This window comes from Lissotriton vulgaris, chromosome 8 (genome assembly GCF_964263255.1).
Source record: "Lissotriton vulgaris chromosome 8, aLisVul1.2, whole genome shotgun sequence".
Classification (NCBI taxonomy): Eukaryota; Metazoa; Chordata; class Amphibia; order Caudata; family Salamandridae; genus Lissotriton; species Lissotriton vulgaris.
The window spans coordinates 331,879,286-331,896,623 of NC_141696.1; the positions used below are offsets into that span (position 1 = coordinate 331,879,286).

Genomic DNA, 17,338 nt, shown 5'->3' on the forward strand with positions numbered 1-17,338 from the left:
ACCGCCGGCCTGGCGGGTGCAATCCACCCGCCATCTGCTCCGGAATGACCCCCTGCCATATTAAGATGGCTGGGCGGTCCACGGCGGACGGAAAGACCGTCAGACGCTTTTCCGCCACGAAAGGTTTAATATGGTGGCGGTGTCTTACAGACACCGCCAGCTACATTAGCATGGGCATTTTCCAATGCCTTTTCGTGGCGGCAATTCCTGCCTCGGAATGGCATGAGGAGACACCCTGCGGGAGGTGGTTGCAGGTCCCCAGGTACTCCGGGGGGTCGGGGTGCACATGGGGGGTTACCTATGGTACCCCCAGCATTTCAAAGTACAACGTGGCTGGCACCACGCGGTGCCTATCACGTTGTGCTTTGTAATGCACAACATGTATCTTTAGCATTGCGGCGGTGGTGCATCCAGCACCGCCCGCCGCAATGCTAAAGATACAGGATGCGCCCGCCACTGTGGCGGACGCATCCTAATACCCCAACGGGACCCCTGCCCTTATGGCGGGCGCTCCCTACACACGACAGGATGTTGGGCGGACAAAGTCCGCCCGTCATCCTAATGAGCCCCTTAGATTCCAGTCCACACTGATCAGTGCAATGATGGGGGTGGCCAGGGTGGACGTCAGAGCGGGAAGAAGGCAAAGCCATGGATAAACGTGCCATGCATGAGCAGGACCAGTCACACAAAGCTCCAAACTAACATCTTTGCAAAGAAGTTTTCAGTCCCAACAGTTAGCAGAAGGATACCCACAGGTTGTAAAGAGGCAAGAGCAAGGACTTAGGTGCACCAAAATTCTCAAGAACAGCAGCAATAAGCTTTTTAGCAAAAGCAGATAAATGGCACACTCAATATATATGCACACTTTGCTTTCCTACATGGGAAATATCAAACGCAGAAAAAAAACATACTCCCTCACAACGTATGGTGCACATCAACGCATGGAAACCAGGACTTCTTTTCAGTATATTACTGGATTTTTGGTCTCGTATCTAAAACTACGCCTCTGTTGACCGTGCTTAGCTTGTCAATGTGTACATTGTTATTATGCTATGTAATCGATCTGGAGGTGTATACCCTTCGAACTCTTAACTACAATCTCAATACAGCACCTTTGACAGCTATTTAAGCCAAAGGAGATGCCCTTTTATCCTACATAACTCCTAGTTTTGCCAGTGCTTAATTTGAGCCAGTGGTTTCCGGTGCTTGGCACCTGCACTTAATTGTCAACAGAGGCACTTAATTGACGACACTGGCACTTATGACAGCTTCCACATGGTGGTGCTGGTTTTATAATTTAGAGATGAGAAGAACAGCAATTGTCTATTAATTCAGTATGCATTAAAAACACCTAATACCTGCTGACAAAGATATTTTTATAGCTTTGGGGGCCTGGAATAGTCTGAATGGTCACACTTGTAACAGTGGGCTTGTTAGTAGTTGTGTAGGTACTGTCATTGGAAATGCTGGCAGTGGCAATAGTTGGTGCAAGTTTCAGAGGCCTCCTGGCTAGAACCCTGGAACTCATTTATTTACAAATTAAGCACTGATCTTTTGCAATCCTTTTAACACCGTTTATCAAACTCTCTAAGGCTTCTTCTCACTTTGCCAAAGATTCACAGGACACTCAATCTTACACGTCGTTTGCCTGAACACTGTCATGTTCTTGCTGCTGCTGCAGCAGGTACTATGGTTGCTAAGCTGTGGCTGCCTAGCAACCGATGTTTCTTTATTCCAGTCAGGAGTGATCAGCAAGCCCTTGCTTTCAGAGATAAAAGTGGCTGTAATTTTCCACTGCCTTGTCACTGAATATGGGCCTATAAATGATCTACTGAAATCAGAACCAGCTTCTCATGAATGTCTCTATTCTAAAATCAAAGGAGTGCAAATGCAATGTACCACCAAAAACATGAATATTCAATTTTCTCTTAAAATTACAATACATCGTATTAAGTATCTTGCGCCTCTGTTTTACATTTACATACTTATTCTTATAATTACAGGGATTATCCACAAACATGGCTAGAAATAATGTACCTGTATTCATAATTTTGTGTATTTTCCGTTTAGTAAAAATATCGATCGCAAGTAAGAGAAATTAAGAAAATAAGCTCTAAAGAAGCCCTCGTTTCCAAAGAGCATGCATTTTTCTTTACTATTATTTTTCCAATTTCATTCCCCGACTCTATTTCTTTGTTTCAACATATTCGATTTTACAGGAAGAATGATACACAGTTGAGTGTTCATTAAGGTGTCCTGGACACGTGAAGTCCATGAATAAATAGTAAAACAAGATTGCAGTGCATATTATCATTCTATCATCACAGTTTGTAAACTGAAAAAAGGACATGCATGACCACACGGTTCAAAAAAAGAGATTTATGTAATTAGAATATATGGTTAAGTTCTTGCAGAAATAGCCTCGAGTACACTTAATATAAAGTAAAGATCAATTAGAAAAAGAAAGAAAGAAATGGAGGATATTGTATTGTAATTGCATTTATATAGCACTTACTACCCCTGACTTGGAGTCAAAGCGATTTTTCGGTGACTAGTACGCTACTCCGGAACCCATAAAGTATTAGTGGTGAATTAGTACAGCGAAATATGAAAGTCGTGTGAGTGGTGGATATGTTAGTCTGTTATTTGGATTGAAAAGGATAGTGGAAGGATAGACAAGGGAAAAGGTTTCCATTTATATAGTGCTTGCTACCCCTGATAAGGTGTTGAAGCCCTTTCAGTGACTAGGACGCTACTCTGGAACCCAAACTGGATTGGGAATAATTATAGGGAAATATGCAATTAATTTGAGTGGTGGACATGTTAGTCTGTTATTTGGATTGAAAAGGAATAGTGGAGGGATAAAAGAGGGAAGGGTCTAGAATTTTCACTTGAGGGGGAGTTTATAGCTGTAGGAGGGCGTTTGGGATGAGTAAAGGGGAGATGGAGGGGAGTTAGCATAGGGAAATATGAAATTAATTTGAGTGGTGGACAGGTTAGTCTGTTATTTACGGTAACCAATAACGAGATAGAGAAGAGGTGAGAGGATGCTGCACTTCTTGACCAGTGGATCGCAATCGATTAAACCTTGGTTTAGGTCGGGCAAGCCATTTTTAAGTTTCTCTATCCACCTCCGCATTGGAATCCCACCAAAGGACATGGGCAGCTCCCCCGCTAAGGTGGAGAAGCGTCGCCCCACTGCCCTTTAAGCAGTTCAAAAATAAAAAGTAAATTGATAATAGCACAGTTATTATCATTTTATTTTCCGCCCTGGCTCAGGTGGTGCGGGCTGGGCTGTCACAGGAGAAGTAGTGGGCACTCTCTTAACTGCGTTATGACTGTTTGGCTGGCCGTCTTGGGCCAGGCAGACATCATGCGAACTTTGCATGCTGTCCACCGGGATACAGAGCTAGAATATAGATTTATAAATATCGCTGTACAGAAATAGCGAGGTAAAAATATTGTGGGATAGAAATATCGATGGAAAAAATATCGTGGAGAACAAGATTTTGTATGAGAATTGTTTGTAATTTTAGTACATGTGTTAACATTCTAGTAGTTAATATTGTTTTTTTAAATACAATTTTGCGTTTTTAGTTCCGTAGTGGGTTGTGAATTTATAGGGGAATAGGGTGGGAAATAATTTAATGTTATAGATTTTATTTATTATTTATAGGAGTTAATACATTTTCTTTTAATTGAATTTTGCGTTTTTAATTCTGTAGCGGGTTGTGGGTTTATAGGGGAATAGGGTGGGAAGTAATTTAATTATATGACATTTATTTAGTAATTTATATTTATTCATGATTGTATAGTTGTGATGGTATTGAGTTAAATATGAACACTAATTTATTAACTATTTTTTGATAATTAGTTAATTTAAATGAATGAATTAATAATTAATTATGGTAATTGTTTAATTCATTTTAGGTGTGTGTTGTGGTGTTTATAGGTGTAAATGGTGGGAAGGGTTGGAAGTACTTTTTTTATTGATGAATTATTAGTTAATTAATTTGTATTAATTAATTATTCTTTATTAATTGTAATAGTGTAATTAATTTTAGATTTGTGTTGTGGAAATTATAGTGTTAAACAATGTGTAATTAATGAATGTTTATTATCTTTTTTAATAATAATATATTTTAATTTAAATATTTTTTATGTTAATAATGGAAATTTCATTTAACAAAAATGATGATGGTTTTTCTTATTGGTGTGGTATCCAACACTTTCCCTACTGCTGCACTCACTGGAGTGGGAATAGTAATTTTCCCCCTCCGCTATCCAAGACTTTTCCTACTGTTGCACTCACTGGAGTGGGAATAGTAATTTTTACCCCTCTGCTATCCAACACTTTCCCTACTGTTGCACTCACTGGAGTGGGAATAGTCATTTTTACCCCTACGCTATCCAACACTTTCCCTACTGTTGCACTCACTGGAGTGGGAATAGTAATTTTTACCCTCTGTTATCCAGGACTTCCCTGATGTTGCACTCAATGGAGTGGGATTAGTAACGTTTACCCCTCCGCTATTCAACATATTCCCTGCTATTGTAATTATTGTGTTGTGAAATGTATGTTCTTTTTATAGTTTAATGTGTTAATTAATTATAGGATGTTTTATTTTATATTATTGATATATGTCTTTATTTTATTTTTATATAATGTAAAAATTTATAAATGAGATAAAGATAATAGTTAATAAAATGTATTTAAGTAAACATGCGTATATGTGCATATTTTTGTGTGTTTATATTTTTTACATTAAGTTTATTTGTAATATTTAGTTAAAATATATATTAAATACAATTAATTTTCTTAAAAATCTTAATATTATTTAATATATTTTGTTTAAGTTATATATATTTTTTAAGTCAATATTTTTTACATCTATATTTTTTACTTTGATATTTTTGATTCAATATTATTGTACTTACCTGTTTAAGTATGGGGAGTCGATATTTTTGTAATTGATATTTTTACATCGCTATTTTAGTAAACTATATTTTTTACATCGATATTTAAACATATAACCGTCCATCGGGCTATATTACGCAGCCTGGGAGGAGAATATCAAAAGGCTCACAGTCCCTGTTTGAGTAAGTAAGTAATCTTTATTGTACAGTTAATTAAAACTCACAATTTAAAACATTCAAACATTAAAATACATAAATCAGCCTTGTCTCTCTTGATACATTAATGATTAAGATTCACACTTCCAGGTGAGCTTGTTGATGTGGTACTATGAACAAGGGTCCCAGCTCCATTATCTATACTGTCCTACCAAATATACAAGTCATGGACAAAGCGCGTTGTGCTTCTGGTTGCCTATTCAGGCCACTTTAAAATGAATAAGAGAAAAGACATAATAAACTGCTTGTGCTTCAAGGTGCCAAAACGTGGGCAAAACAATCCCGCTTTGGGTTGGCTGTTGGCGTGCTCTATAGGGTATGCTAGCTGCCTGCTATTCTGCTTCCGCATCTTGCTTGTGCTTTGGTCTTCCAGCCACTAAATCGAAGTACTTTGCAAGATGGCAGTTTAGCTGGATCTTTTCTGGGTTAAAACACAGTTTTACAGCCTGCCTGCAGGTCCTGATGCCCTTCTGGTTCCATTTTACACGAAGTAAGGCGCGCCTTATGTCCATCAAGCTTGGACAAATACAGACAATGTGTATTAGATCCTCATTTCCTGTTCTACAGAGACAACAGAACTGTTCTTCTTGTCTCCTTTTCCAAGGTGCCAGGTGAGGGAGAATCGGTAAAATGCCAAAACGCAACTTTAAAAACTTTTCTTTAATCTTCTGTTTAATTCCCTTTTTCAAATAAGCTTGGGGCGTAAGAGCTTTATAGTCTTTCAACACTATGCATCCGTGAGCCCTCTGGGCCGGAGTTTCCTTATCTTCTGTTAAGGATATAATTTTCGTTACTTTGGTTACAACCTTTTTGGAGCTCTTATGATCTGTTGATGATTCCCAAAGATCGGTCAGTTTGAGGCCTTCGAATGATTCCAATAGGTACTCTGTGGCAGGTGATCTTGTTGTGACAACTCGGTCCAGAGGTGGGCATTTAGAGATTTTTGCTCTGCACCTCTGATCTTTGGCCAACATTTTATATAGGCACCCCTTCTTTCCACTGTTTGCTCCTGAAGGCCAAATTAAAGGTGTATTTGGGCAGGTGATACATAGTTGGGTACCTACTTACTTACTGTCTGAGCGCTGAACCACGGCGCTCAGACCAATCACAACGCTGCTTTCATAGTGACAGCAGCATTGTGAGTGGCTAGGGGAGCCTTGGAGCTTCCCGCCTCCTGCTTCCTGCGGCAAGGACCAAAAGGCAGCAGCTGGCCTGAAGCTACGTTTTTGGTTGTTTTTCACCCCCGCCTCAACATCCCTGTTAAGCATAAGCAGCCACTGCCAATGGACCACTGCAAGCCAGGGGATTTTTTTTTTTAGGTCAAGCCTGAGCATGCTGTATTTGAGAATGGACTTGAAGCTCAGCCCACACTCTATCCATATTTTTCATTGGCTTGTGTCGTTGTCCCTTGTAAATGCTGGTGTCTGATTCGTTAATAGAATTGTTAGTCCCTCCTTAGTTCCGCCTTGCCTTCATTTGTAACCTCCCATGAAGACTGGCTCTTTTACTTCAGTTGTTACACAGCATGTCTTATTTAGTCTGTAAGCAATATTTTCTTAAATGCGTTTCTCCTACTGCAGGCAAGACATACATTCCCGCAACTTTCAGCGCACCATGCATGGTTTCACTTTCCAAGCAGCTTGTCCCGTTCCAAGCAACCCGTGGCAGTCGAGGTCTCACATTTACAAGAGTTTGAGCCATTGGCATTGTAAATGACAATGCCTTTTTGTTATGTGTTAATTATCAAAACAGATAAATAAAAGGCAATGGGCCATATGTAGGTAATTTGTGTTTTGCGATTCTCAAATTGCGATTTTTAGGGAATCGCAATTAGAGAATCGCAAAACGCAATGTAAGTAGGATTAGCAAAATGTTTTGCGAATCCCACTTATTCCTTATTAGCGAATCGCAAATGGAGATTCCCAAATAAGGAATACCTTCTCATTCATTCCTAATGGCTAGAAGGCCCATAGGAATGAATGGGAAGACATTCTCAATTTGCGATTCTCAATAAGAGAATCACAAATTGAGAATGCAATTTCAGGGTTGTAAGGGTGTCAATAGGACACCCTTTTGCACCCCTGAAATGAACATGTGTGCACATGTGGACCACATACATGCCCTAAGGGCATGTATGTGACCCACATGGCACTTTGAAAAATGGCAAACATTTCTTTTTTCAAAGAAATCGCAAATTACCACCAACCTGAAGTTGGTGGTATTTTGTGATTCCTTAAGTCAAAATTTGCACAATTTGGTTGCTTCCCACATTGCATTTAAGGAATCACAGTTTGCGATTGCTTAAATGCAATTGCAAAATAAGGAATCACAAATTTTGCGATTCCTTATTTTGCATGTGGGTTTTTGTGTGCTACATAGCACACTACAGTTTATCAAAAAGGAGATAGGACACTTGTGACCACTTTTTCCAAGAGATTTGAAAAAGCCCTCATAAACGCTGCGTATCTCGAGAAGCGGTATATTTTATTCTCCGCCCCACGCAAGCGTTATGGCAACAGTCATTGGGCTTATTCAGTCAGTGTCTTGCCAGCCTCACCCGAGGCGATCTCTGGTTTTTTCGTGGCAGTATCCAGAGAAAAGCGAGTTACCCCACTGAAGCTGAGTGATAAAATAAAAAAGTGTGCAGGTGATTATAGGCTTTATTCAGTTCACTTGACCACTTATTAAAAATTATTCGGTATGCTCTGGGGATAGTTAGGAACCCTTAGCATAGGTCAATTAGACAAAAAAACGTCGACATGTTTCTGCTCTATCGGCCCGAGGGTCTAAGAGCTTTCGCCAGGACAAATATACAAGAAAACACAGAGTGAGTAAAAAATGATGTCACACTTTTGACATGAAGGGACTCTATTAATTAATAGTCTTACCCTTGAAGGTTTTCATATACCTTAAAAAGAAATCAACCGCATTTCAGCAGGAGGGTTCAGGCCGCTTTCGAAGCGTACTCCGCGTCTTGTGCTGGCTCTGCCTCCTGGATCCAGGAGGCAGAGCCAGCACAAGACGCGGAGTACGCTTCGAAAGCGGCCTGAACCCTCCTGCTGAAATGCGGTTGATTTCTTTTTAAGGTATATGAAAACCTTCAAGGGTAAGACTATTAATCCATGGATCCAGGAGGCAGAGCCAGCACAAGACGCGGAGTACGCTTCGAAAGCGGCCTGAACCCTCCTGCTGAAATGCGGTTGATTTCTTTTTAAGGTATATGAAAACCTTCAAGGGTAAGACTATTAATTAATAGAGTCCCTTCATGTCAAAAGTGTGACATCATTTTTTACTCACTCTGTGTTTTCTTGTATATTTGTCCTGACGAAAGCTCTTAGACCCTCGGGCCGATAGAGCAGAAACATGTCGACGTTTTTTTTGTCTAATTGACCTATGCTAAGGGTTCCTAACTATCCCCAGAGCATACCGAATAATTTTTAATAAGTGGTCAAGTGAACTGAATAAAGCCTATAATCACCTGCACACTTTTTTATTTTATCACTCAGCTTCAGTGGGGTAACTCGCTTTTCTCTGGATACTGCCACGAAAAAACCAGAGATCGCCTCGGGTGAGGCTGGCAAGACACTGACTGAATAAGCCCAATGACTGTTGCCATAACGCTTGCGTGGGGCGGAGAATAAAATATACCGCTTCTCGAGATACGCAGCGTTTATGAGGCTTTTTCAAATCTCTTGGAAAAAGTGGTCACAAGTGTCCTATCTCCTTTTTGATAAACTGTACCTTGTTTCGGGGAACCGATAGGACAGCCATTCCTCTTCCTTCCTATTGATAACTAACTACATAGCACACTGCCCTAATTGAGATTGCAAATGTTGAAATTCTGCGAATTTCAGCAGTTGTGAGCGCAATTAGGCTTCCTACATATGGCACATTATCCTTTACAATGCCAATAGCTTAAACTCTGCAAGACCTATTGCATTGCAAATTATTATTTCTGACCTGTAACAAACCTGTGACAAACAGAGTGCAATGAGGTTTTCTGTACTGGGAAACTTATTCTCTTGATCCGACAGAGTGTCGGTGTTTTCCTAATAGTATGCTGTATTATTATGCTTTAATTGTAAACATATAGGCAGAGGGGTGAGGACAAGCACTGAACAGCATTAATTAGCAATGGGATTAAATCAAAGTGAATAACACACACATTAGTACCTACATTAAAAGAAAATATGGATGTATGGTAAGTATATATTAGAAACAATAGTCTGAATAAGTAAGAGAAAAGATTCTCCAATGATGCAAGTGATTTGAAAAACCTTTGGATTATTGGAATAGTAACAATCAATCATTCAAACAGCATTTGTAATGTGCAATAGTGTCACCCCTAATAGTTTCTGGGTGCTGCATCTTCATCAAAGAGAGAGCCAGGTCTGGAGTCTCTTTCTGAAGTCTGCCAACGAGGGGGCTGTATGGAGCTGGAAGGGAAGGTTTAAGTTCTGCATGCCACCAGCTGTGGTCCTATGAGGAAGTGTTCTTCCCGAAGATCAGTACTTCGATTTTATCAGAGTTGAGTTGGAGGCAGTTATCTCTCATTCATTTGGCTATATTAGTCATGGCGTCGCAGAAGTTGGTTTTAGGCATTGGAGGGGTCCTCGTGAGTGAGAGGATCAGTTGAGTGTCATCTGCGTAGGAGATTTTGTTGAGTCCATGGGATCTGACGACATCGGCAAGGATTTCATGTAGATGTTGAACAGGGTGGGACTAAGGAATGATCCTTGTGGTACGGCACATATGATGTCTTTGGGTGCATCCTGTCAAGAAAGAGGCAAGCCACTTGAAGGAGTCTTGCTGTATGCTTATGTTGTAGAGTCTGTTGATGAGGGTTTTGTGGGAGACGGTGTTTAAAGCCGCAGAGAGGTCAAGGAGGATCAGGCCCACGTATTCTCCCTGTTCGAGGAGTGTTCAGATGTCATCAGCAGCAGCGATCAGTGCGGTCACTGTGCTGCGGATGGCATGTAATCCTGATTGTGAGGTGTCCAGTAGGTGGTTTTGTTCCAGGAATTCAGTGAGCTGCTGATTGATAATCATAACAAAAAAGCAGAACCTGTAGTCCACTCCAGTGCAAAAACAACTAATAGATAAACAAAAAGTAAAATCAAAAGAAAAGGAATGGAATGAAAGAAAGAGCAGAAAGTAGAGAGACCAGAAGCCATGAGGTTTGCAGTGTAAATGTGCATTTAATATAGAATAATTAGCTGGGAGAGGATGTAGATTGGGGCAAATTTCGAAAGAAGGAGTCAAATGTAGACCATAACTTCTGCAAGAGTTTTGGGTTACCCTCTATCAATATTTGTGCAGAATGGGTACTCCTGAGATATGGGACCCAGGCATACCAGGTGTGGAATGAGATGTGGTTTGCTATCTTTCCAGTCCAAAAGGTTAACCTTAATGGTGATAGTTAATAAAAGGCCAAAAAGAGCTACGCTCAATTCCGAAAGTGGAAGTGGGTTAGGAACTGCATGTGGGCCTAAGATTATTCATATAAAATCAAGGTAAATATTAACATTGAACATTTTGCACAGTTGGGATCAAATAGCTTTGCAAAATGAATGGCTAGCACAAATTATCCCCCCAAAAAGTCCCATATTGGAAATCATAAAAGTAAAGGAATTGGGTGATTAACGTATACAATGATGTTCAAGGCAAGGTAGCAGAGCAGTGGAGAACATATGCATAGTGGTCGAAGGTACCACAGTGATGGCTTGGTATTATGAGCAACAATTGCATGAAGAACAGAGCTGTCATCCAAAACATAAGGTGAAACATGCCACTGCAATTCACTCATTAAGCAATGGATATGATGTTGGCTCCTGACAAAAACGTAGGCCATGAAAATCGCAGAGATTCAGCGAGCGCTGCTATGCCCCGCCATGCTGATGTAGGTGCCCCGGATATTAAATTGGCCGCACCCAAAGACAGACTGACAGTAATAGAGGGGGCGGTAGCGTTTCCAAAGTTTGCCCATACAGGTCATTTTGGAAAATCCAACCGAGCTAGAGATCAGGGCAAGCACACCATATTTCTTCGAGGTGGCCACAGACCAAGTTAAATTTAAATTTTGCAAAGTAGGTATCAAATAGCTTCCCAAAATGAGGTTACATATAGGCATCTGAAAAACATATGTTCAGTAGCCTCACAATCTTTTTTACAGAACCGGCAAGTATCTGTATAAGAGAGGTGTACTTTAAAGAGTTTGTCTGGGATCCAATAGGAATAGAGATGTGAAGAGCTTTGTTTGAGTTCTGAAGGGTATATGTTTGTGACGCAGAAGGTCAATGCAGATTTTGGTCCATAGTTGTGCAGATCATGGATCGCAGGCACAGTATTGGAAGTACTTGTACCATTTAGATTAAATAGGTAATAGGGAAATCGTTGTGGGGGTGCATAGTAATTGGTAAATGTTTGAGGCAGCATAACCAACTGAAGACAATGGCATAGAAAGGTGTTGAGCGGCGCAGGTTGCATTGGGCTCAGCTCTGACATTTTTATTTCAAGTTTCAGAAACGTATATAAATATATGTCAGAGGGAACACTTTTGTGCTGTAAAGTAGCACAGGAGAGTGGCTGTTCCCTTGAGTATAGGTCACCAACCAAATTAATGCCTTTAAATGCCCACATGGAACCAATCAAAGCCGAAAACGGAGTGACCAATGTTTTATTATTCCACAAGGACATGCAAAAAGATTTAGTAATATTACTACCAAGATGTTAGCCCACTGTTACTAGCGCTTTCTTTGCATCTGAGATAATGCTCTATCAGTACTCAGGTCATAGTAATTGATGGAGTCAGGGAGTAAGGGTGGCGTAATTGCTGTTCCATGATCAGCCATGCTGGGTATATGGAGGGGTTCATTAACCAGTAGAAGCCCTGAGCTGCCAGAAAAGCTGTTTGGTAATCAAAACAATAAGGTAATCTACAACCACCATGAGTTTCGTATATGCAATCATCTTATTGTTTCATAAAAATGCAGAAGTAATTTTATTCGTGGAGGAGAGGAAAACCTGAGAAAGTTGTGTAGGGAGCATTCTCGATAAGAAGTTCACCAAAGGTGTTATTTTCATTTCAAGAGATTCTATTTTACCCTTCTGAGAGATATGCTTGGGAGACCAGGTGGACAATTACTCTTTAATTTTGCTGAGGGTTTTTTGCTTGTTGTAAGAAATTGTGTCTGAGATATTTCTATTAAATCATAGTCCTAGATATTTTAGGAATGTAGGCTGCCAAGATAGGCCTGAAGTACCCACACAAGTAAAAAGACAGTAGAAACGGAGTGGAAGCACCACAGTCTTATCTTTATTGAAAGAATAGCCGGGAATGTGTAGAAAAGACTTTGCTAATGTTTAGGACGGCTGGGATAGCAGCATTTGGATCTCAGACAAAATTTGAAGATCGTCAATATACGTGGCTGTTTTAAAGCACGTATCATTGAACCAAAAACGGAATATACGAAGAATCACAGAACATGCGAAGGAGGTGGTCTATTATTAGTAAGAGCAAAAGTGTGGGTAATGCAAAACCTAGGTGAGTGCCTTCTTGTAGGTTAAAAGGTTCTGAAGAAGTACCACTGATTTTGATTCTAGCTGTGAGAGTTATATATAACGCCATAATCATTTTAGGAAACATTCCACTAACGTCTGTGGATGCAAAACTGCACCAGATATGACCATACAACATCATCGAAGGTCTTTTCGGTAACTAGTGAGATAGAGCGCGAATAGAGTCACTGGCCATTCAAAAACTGATTCAAAATCATGGATTAAAAAGGTATATGATGTTCTTAGGTCTGGTGAGGATTTTGGCGTAAATCTTCACTTCCATATTAATCAATGGGATGGGTCTAAAACTGTTAGGGGATGTGATATGTTATTTCTTTTGGGATAACAACAATTATAGCTTTAGCTGTTGTACCGAAGACCACACCAGATGATGTGTAATGGGTAAGAACCCCTCCAATGGGTTGATCAAAATGTGAGCAAGAGTTTTATAAAAGCTGCTTGGAAATCTGTCGGGATCAGGGGCTTTGCCATTTGGAATGAGTTTGATTGACTGCAGGATCTCCTTTTTTTAGTAATGGGCGATTCCAGCTGATGGCTATCAGACTCCAGCAGTTCTTGCAATGGAAGAGAATTTATAAACTCTTGGCAAGATTCTTTAGAAGAGAGATTGGAAGGTGTATAGAGTGAAGCATAAAATTCCTTACAAATCTCTAAACTATTCACCGTTATAAACCATTATTTAGCTCCTTGGTTTTTTTCATCATACGACTGATGATTCTTCCTCTAATGGTACATTTTAAGGCATCCCGAAGAGTTACAGGGGAAGAGACAGAGTCTGAATTCTGAGAAATAAAATAATTTAGTTCTTTTTCCAAACCCTTTACATTCTGTGTCTGCTCGAGCACCACAGGATTTATTCACTAAGATCGGTTCTTAGGTTGTGATGGGGAATTGTATGAGGAAATTGTGATTGCATCAAAGTCTGAAGAAAGAATTTGATTGTGGAAGACATTAAAGAATGTGATAAAGAAGAATCGACCAATAAATAGTTAATTCATGAGAAAGTGTTTTGAAATGGAGAGAAACAGAAGTCGCTACCTGTTGTGTTGTGTACTCGCCAAACATCTGACAGACCATGGGAAACACACGTTACGCATGCTCTTGTGGGCCCAGGGTTGTCAATAAGGACATGCAGATTGTCTATCTAAAATAGGGTACTGCATTATAAACATGTTATCGCCCATCTACCCTCATCATTTTGTTCAACAGAGATTATGGAAAGTCCAAACTCGCTAGCGATCAGGGCAAGTACACCATTTTTCTTTGAGGGGGCCACAGAACAAGGTAAATTTTGCAACCAATCTTTGTATTATAGATAATGCTTTTCTATAGCCAATTTTCCTGCAGAAAGACCAGGTCATCCCCCTCCCCAAGCTATTTACAATATTCAATCATTTTTTTTATCTTCACTGGGTGATTCAGCCCTTAGTCATTAACAAGACCCCTCCAGTGCAGACATGTAGAGAGGGGGAACTCTCAAAACCCATTAAGATTTTTAGATGTGAAAACAGAATACAGATTGGAGAGCACATGCCAAATGAAGCATCTTGTCAAGCTCATGACATAGAACAACAGTAAATTCAAAAAAAGGCAGCACATTGAGGAGAGCAGAACAAACAAAAACAAAGTAAAAGAGGATGAATTAAAGAATACAGGACCCACCCCATGAAGTGGAAAAGTCCCAAAAAGACGAAGTATTTGAGCAACAGTGGGGGAGACCAAGTGCCCAACAAGATGCTGCGAAGGGGGTTCCTCCACGGCATAATGATGACTTAACAAATCTGAGCAGCTGCAATTACGTTCTGGATGTGAGAGAAAATCTTTCAGTGGATGGAGGTAAAAAGGAATAAGCATGATAACATTTACATGGTGTAATCATCTCATGGCAATAACCCACACAGTAATAACCAAATACACCTAATTAAACAAAGCAAACACACTGTGAATATCAAGAAACTGGCATAACCATTATCATGAAAGTATTGTATACCAGTAAACCATAAAGCCTGCAAAGTGGGACAAGTTAATAAGCCATATTAACCTAGTAACATTATCATATAGACCTTGGTGAGAGCCCTCAGCAAAATAATTATAATAGATGTATCCTCAAGAATCTTCCTAAGCGCCAAAAAGCCTTTACTCTGCATTGGACTGTGTGTCTCTCATAGTCTTTTGAGATTGAGATCTTTGCCCCTTCCCAAGTCAAAGATATAATCTTTCGCATGTGGGCCAGTATTAGCTCAGAGTGCTGGGGTGGCAGAGGCTTGAAGATCAAAGGACTCGGATAAGTAGCATTTTTCGGTTTGAAGGTAGGTATCCAATGGGCCCTTTTTAGTTCAAAGTCATTTGTGAAGGTGATATTAAATGATGAGGGAGCCACGTTTCCAGTATGGTGATCGAAGGGGGAGCTTCCTCCTCCACACCCTCAGGAAGAGCAAAAATTCTGAGGTTGCTTCTCGTGCAGTAATTTTGTGTTTCAGTGAAGCCATCAATGAGACAGATTTCTGGAGCATTTATCCTGGGCATTAGTGTGATCCTCTGATGTACTGATCATTTCCTTAGCATTTGTGAGTCTAATATTCAAGTCTTTAAAATCTCTCAGGATTCCAGCTACTTCTACCTGCAAAAGATCAGTGTTTGTCTTGGTACTTTGGGAAATGTCATGCGCCGAGTTTCGTTTCTTCTAATGTTGATGCATCCTCTGATTTTTCTTTCACATGGTAATATGGAACTGGAGATTTCTGCTTAGATCCTTTAAAGGTTTTCGATTCTCTCTCTTTTGTGAGTTTAGCATCTGCCACTGCTACAAAAACCATAAAATAGCATTTTAAGTGAAGAGTGGGAAGCCACTAAAAGGAGATAAGTGTCTGCACAGTAAAGGGAATTCAAAAATTGTACAGCAAACATAAAACTATAATGGACAGTGCATAAACACCAATGCTTCCTTAATAGTTGTGGACACCAGTGGTACAATAATGTGCAACAGGGTGTAAAGCATTACAGAGTTCCAAATTGAATAGCTAGCACAAATTATCCAGAAAAAAAGTCCAATTTTGGAAATGATAAAAGTACAGGAATGGGTTGAATAAAGTATCCAATGATGTTCAGGGCAAGATAGGAAAGTAGTGGCGAACATAGTGGTCGAAGGTAGCAATGTACACATAGTGAGGTAATGTGGGGATGATAAAGAATGGACTTTCCACAATGACCGATTGATATTATGAACAGCAATTGCAGGAAGAGCAGATCGGTCATCCAAAAAATAAGGTGAAACATTCCACTGCAATTAGCTCATGAAGCAATGGATGTGATGTTGGCCACTGACGACAGGCGTCGGCCATGAATATTGCTGATATTTAGCCAAGCGCTGCCATGCACCGCTATGCTGAAGTAGGTGCCCCGGATGTTAAATTGGCTGCACCCAAAAACGGGTAATAGAGGGATCAGTAGCGTTTCTAAAGTTTGCCTAAACAGGTCATTTCCAGCCAGTAAGACGCATGCTGATATGGTTGTCTGATCTTTGGTGGCAGGGGCGGCGCTCCTGTTCAGCCATGGTCCGCCATTTTTGCTGAGCCCTCACCGAAGATGAGCAATGTGATTTTCATGTGCTCCACGCCTCATATCACTTAACTGCTACAGTGTTTGCTCAGAACCACAATGCAAGAGCACATCCTGAACTTCCAGAGGATTACAAGCGTTGATAAGGCTGTACAGCGGCAAACATGGAGGTAAACCCAAAGCACAGGAAGATTGTGTCATGTTGCTCAGCCTCCAAACCACGCCCGAGAGGTACCAAGCTCTATCAGAAAGCATGCAAGGAACCTCAGGTGAAGAAATCCCTAGTACTGGTCCTCTGGGAGATTTATTGTGGCTCCTTCCCCAAATAAAAAAAGAAGAAGTCCCCCACTTGTCTTTTGGTAAATGAAGTTTCTGCTAAGAAGCCCTTTGCCTCAGAACATTTTAAATTGCCTATGGAAGGTTTGTACATGTTTAAAGTGCAAGTAGGTCCAAAATCCCACCGAGGCCCAGAGATGGGAACAGTAACATTGACAAGCGTCCAGACCGCAGTCAGATCTTGCAAGTCTGAGTGAATGTCAATATGAAAGTGTGAATGAATGACCCAGACCCTAAGGTAATTTACTAGAATCCAGTCCAACAGGAAGGCTCAGAAACCTGACCATTTAAAATTCCAGAGAGTCATTAAAAATCTGTAAACTACCATTGCATGTTTATTTCACACTGCAAGGCTCCAGGCTCAAAGGCAAAGACAACTATAGCCTCCCTCAGATAATTGCCCCTACGGCAGTTTGAGTGAACACACTTCGGTTGGGAGGCAGCTAAGAAAAAGAAAGTAATATTTCCACACAACCTTTGAACAAAATGATCGCTGAAGCCCTATTTTGGCCTTCTGGTGAAAGCTTCAGATGATAAGATCATTACATTTTGATGCATCTGCAGAATACTAACGATATTCTGGACAAAGAATGTCCTTGTGTTCTATTTTAGATGAGATTACATCAGTGTAAAAAAGGATCGCCTGAAGGAAAATGGTGAACTACACTGAATGAAGAGTGTCCTTGGACAACTACTGAACACAAAACTACTTTCTGATTTGAATCTCTTGAAT

The 17,338-nt window shown here is 40.3% G+C and overlaps 1 protein-coding gene across 1 annotated transcript in view; it reads right to left on the reverse strand.

Moving 5' to 3' along the window:
- NME7 (NME/NM23 family member 7) overlaps positions 1–17,338 on the reverse strand; it is an 835,246-nt gene that overhangs the window by 303,930 nt on the left and 513,978 nt on the right. The window lies entirely within an intron of this gene.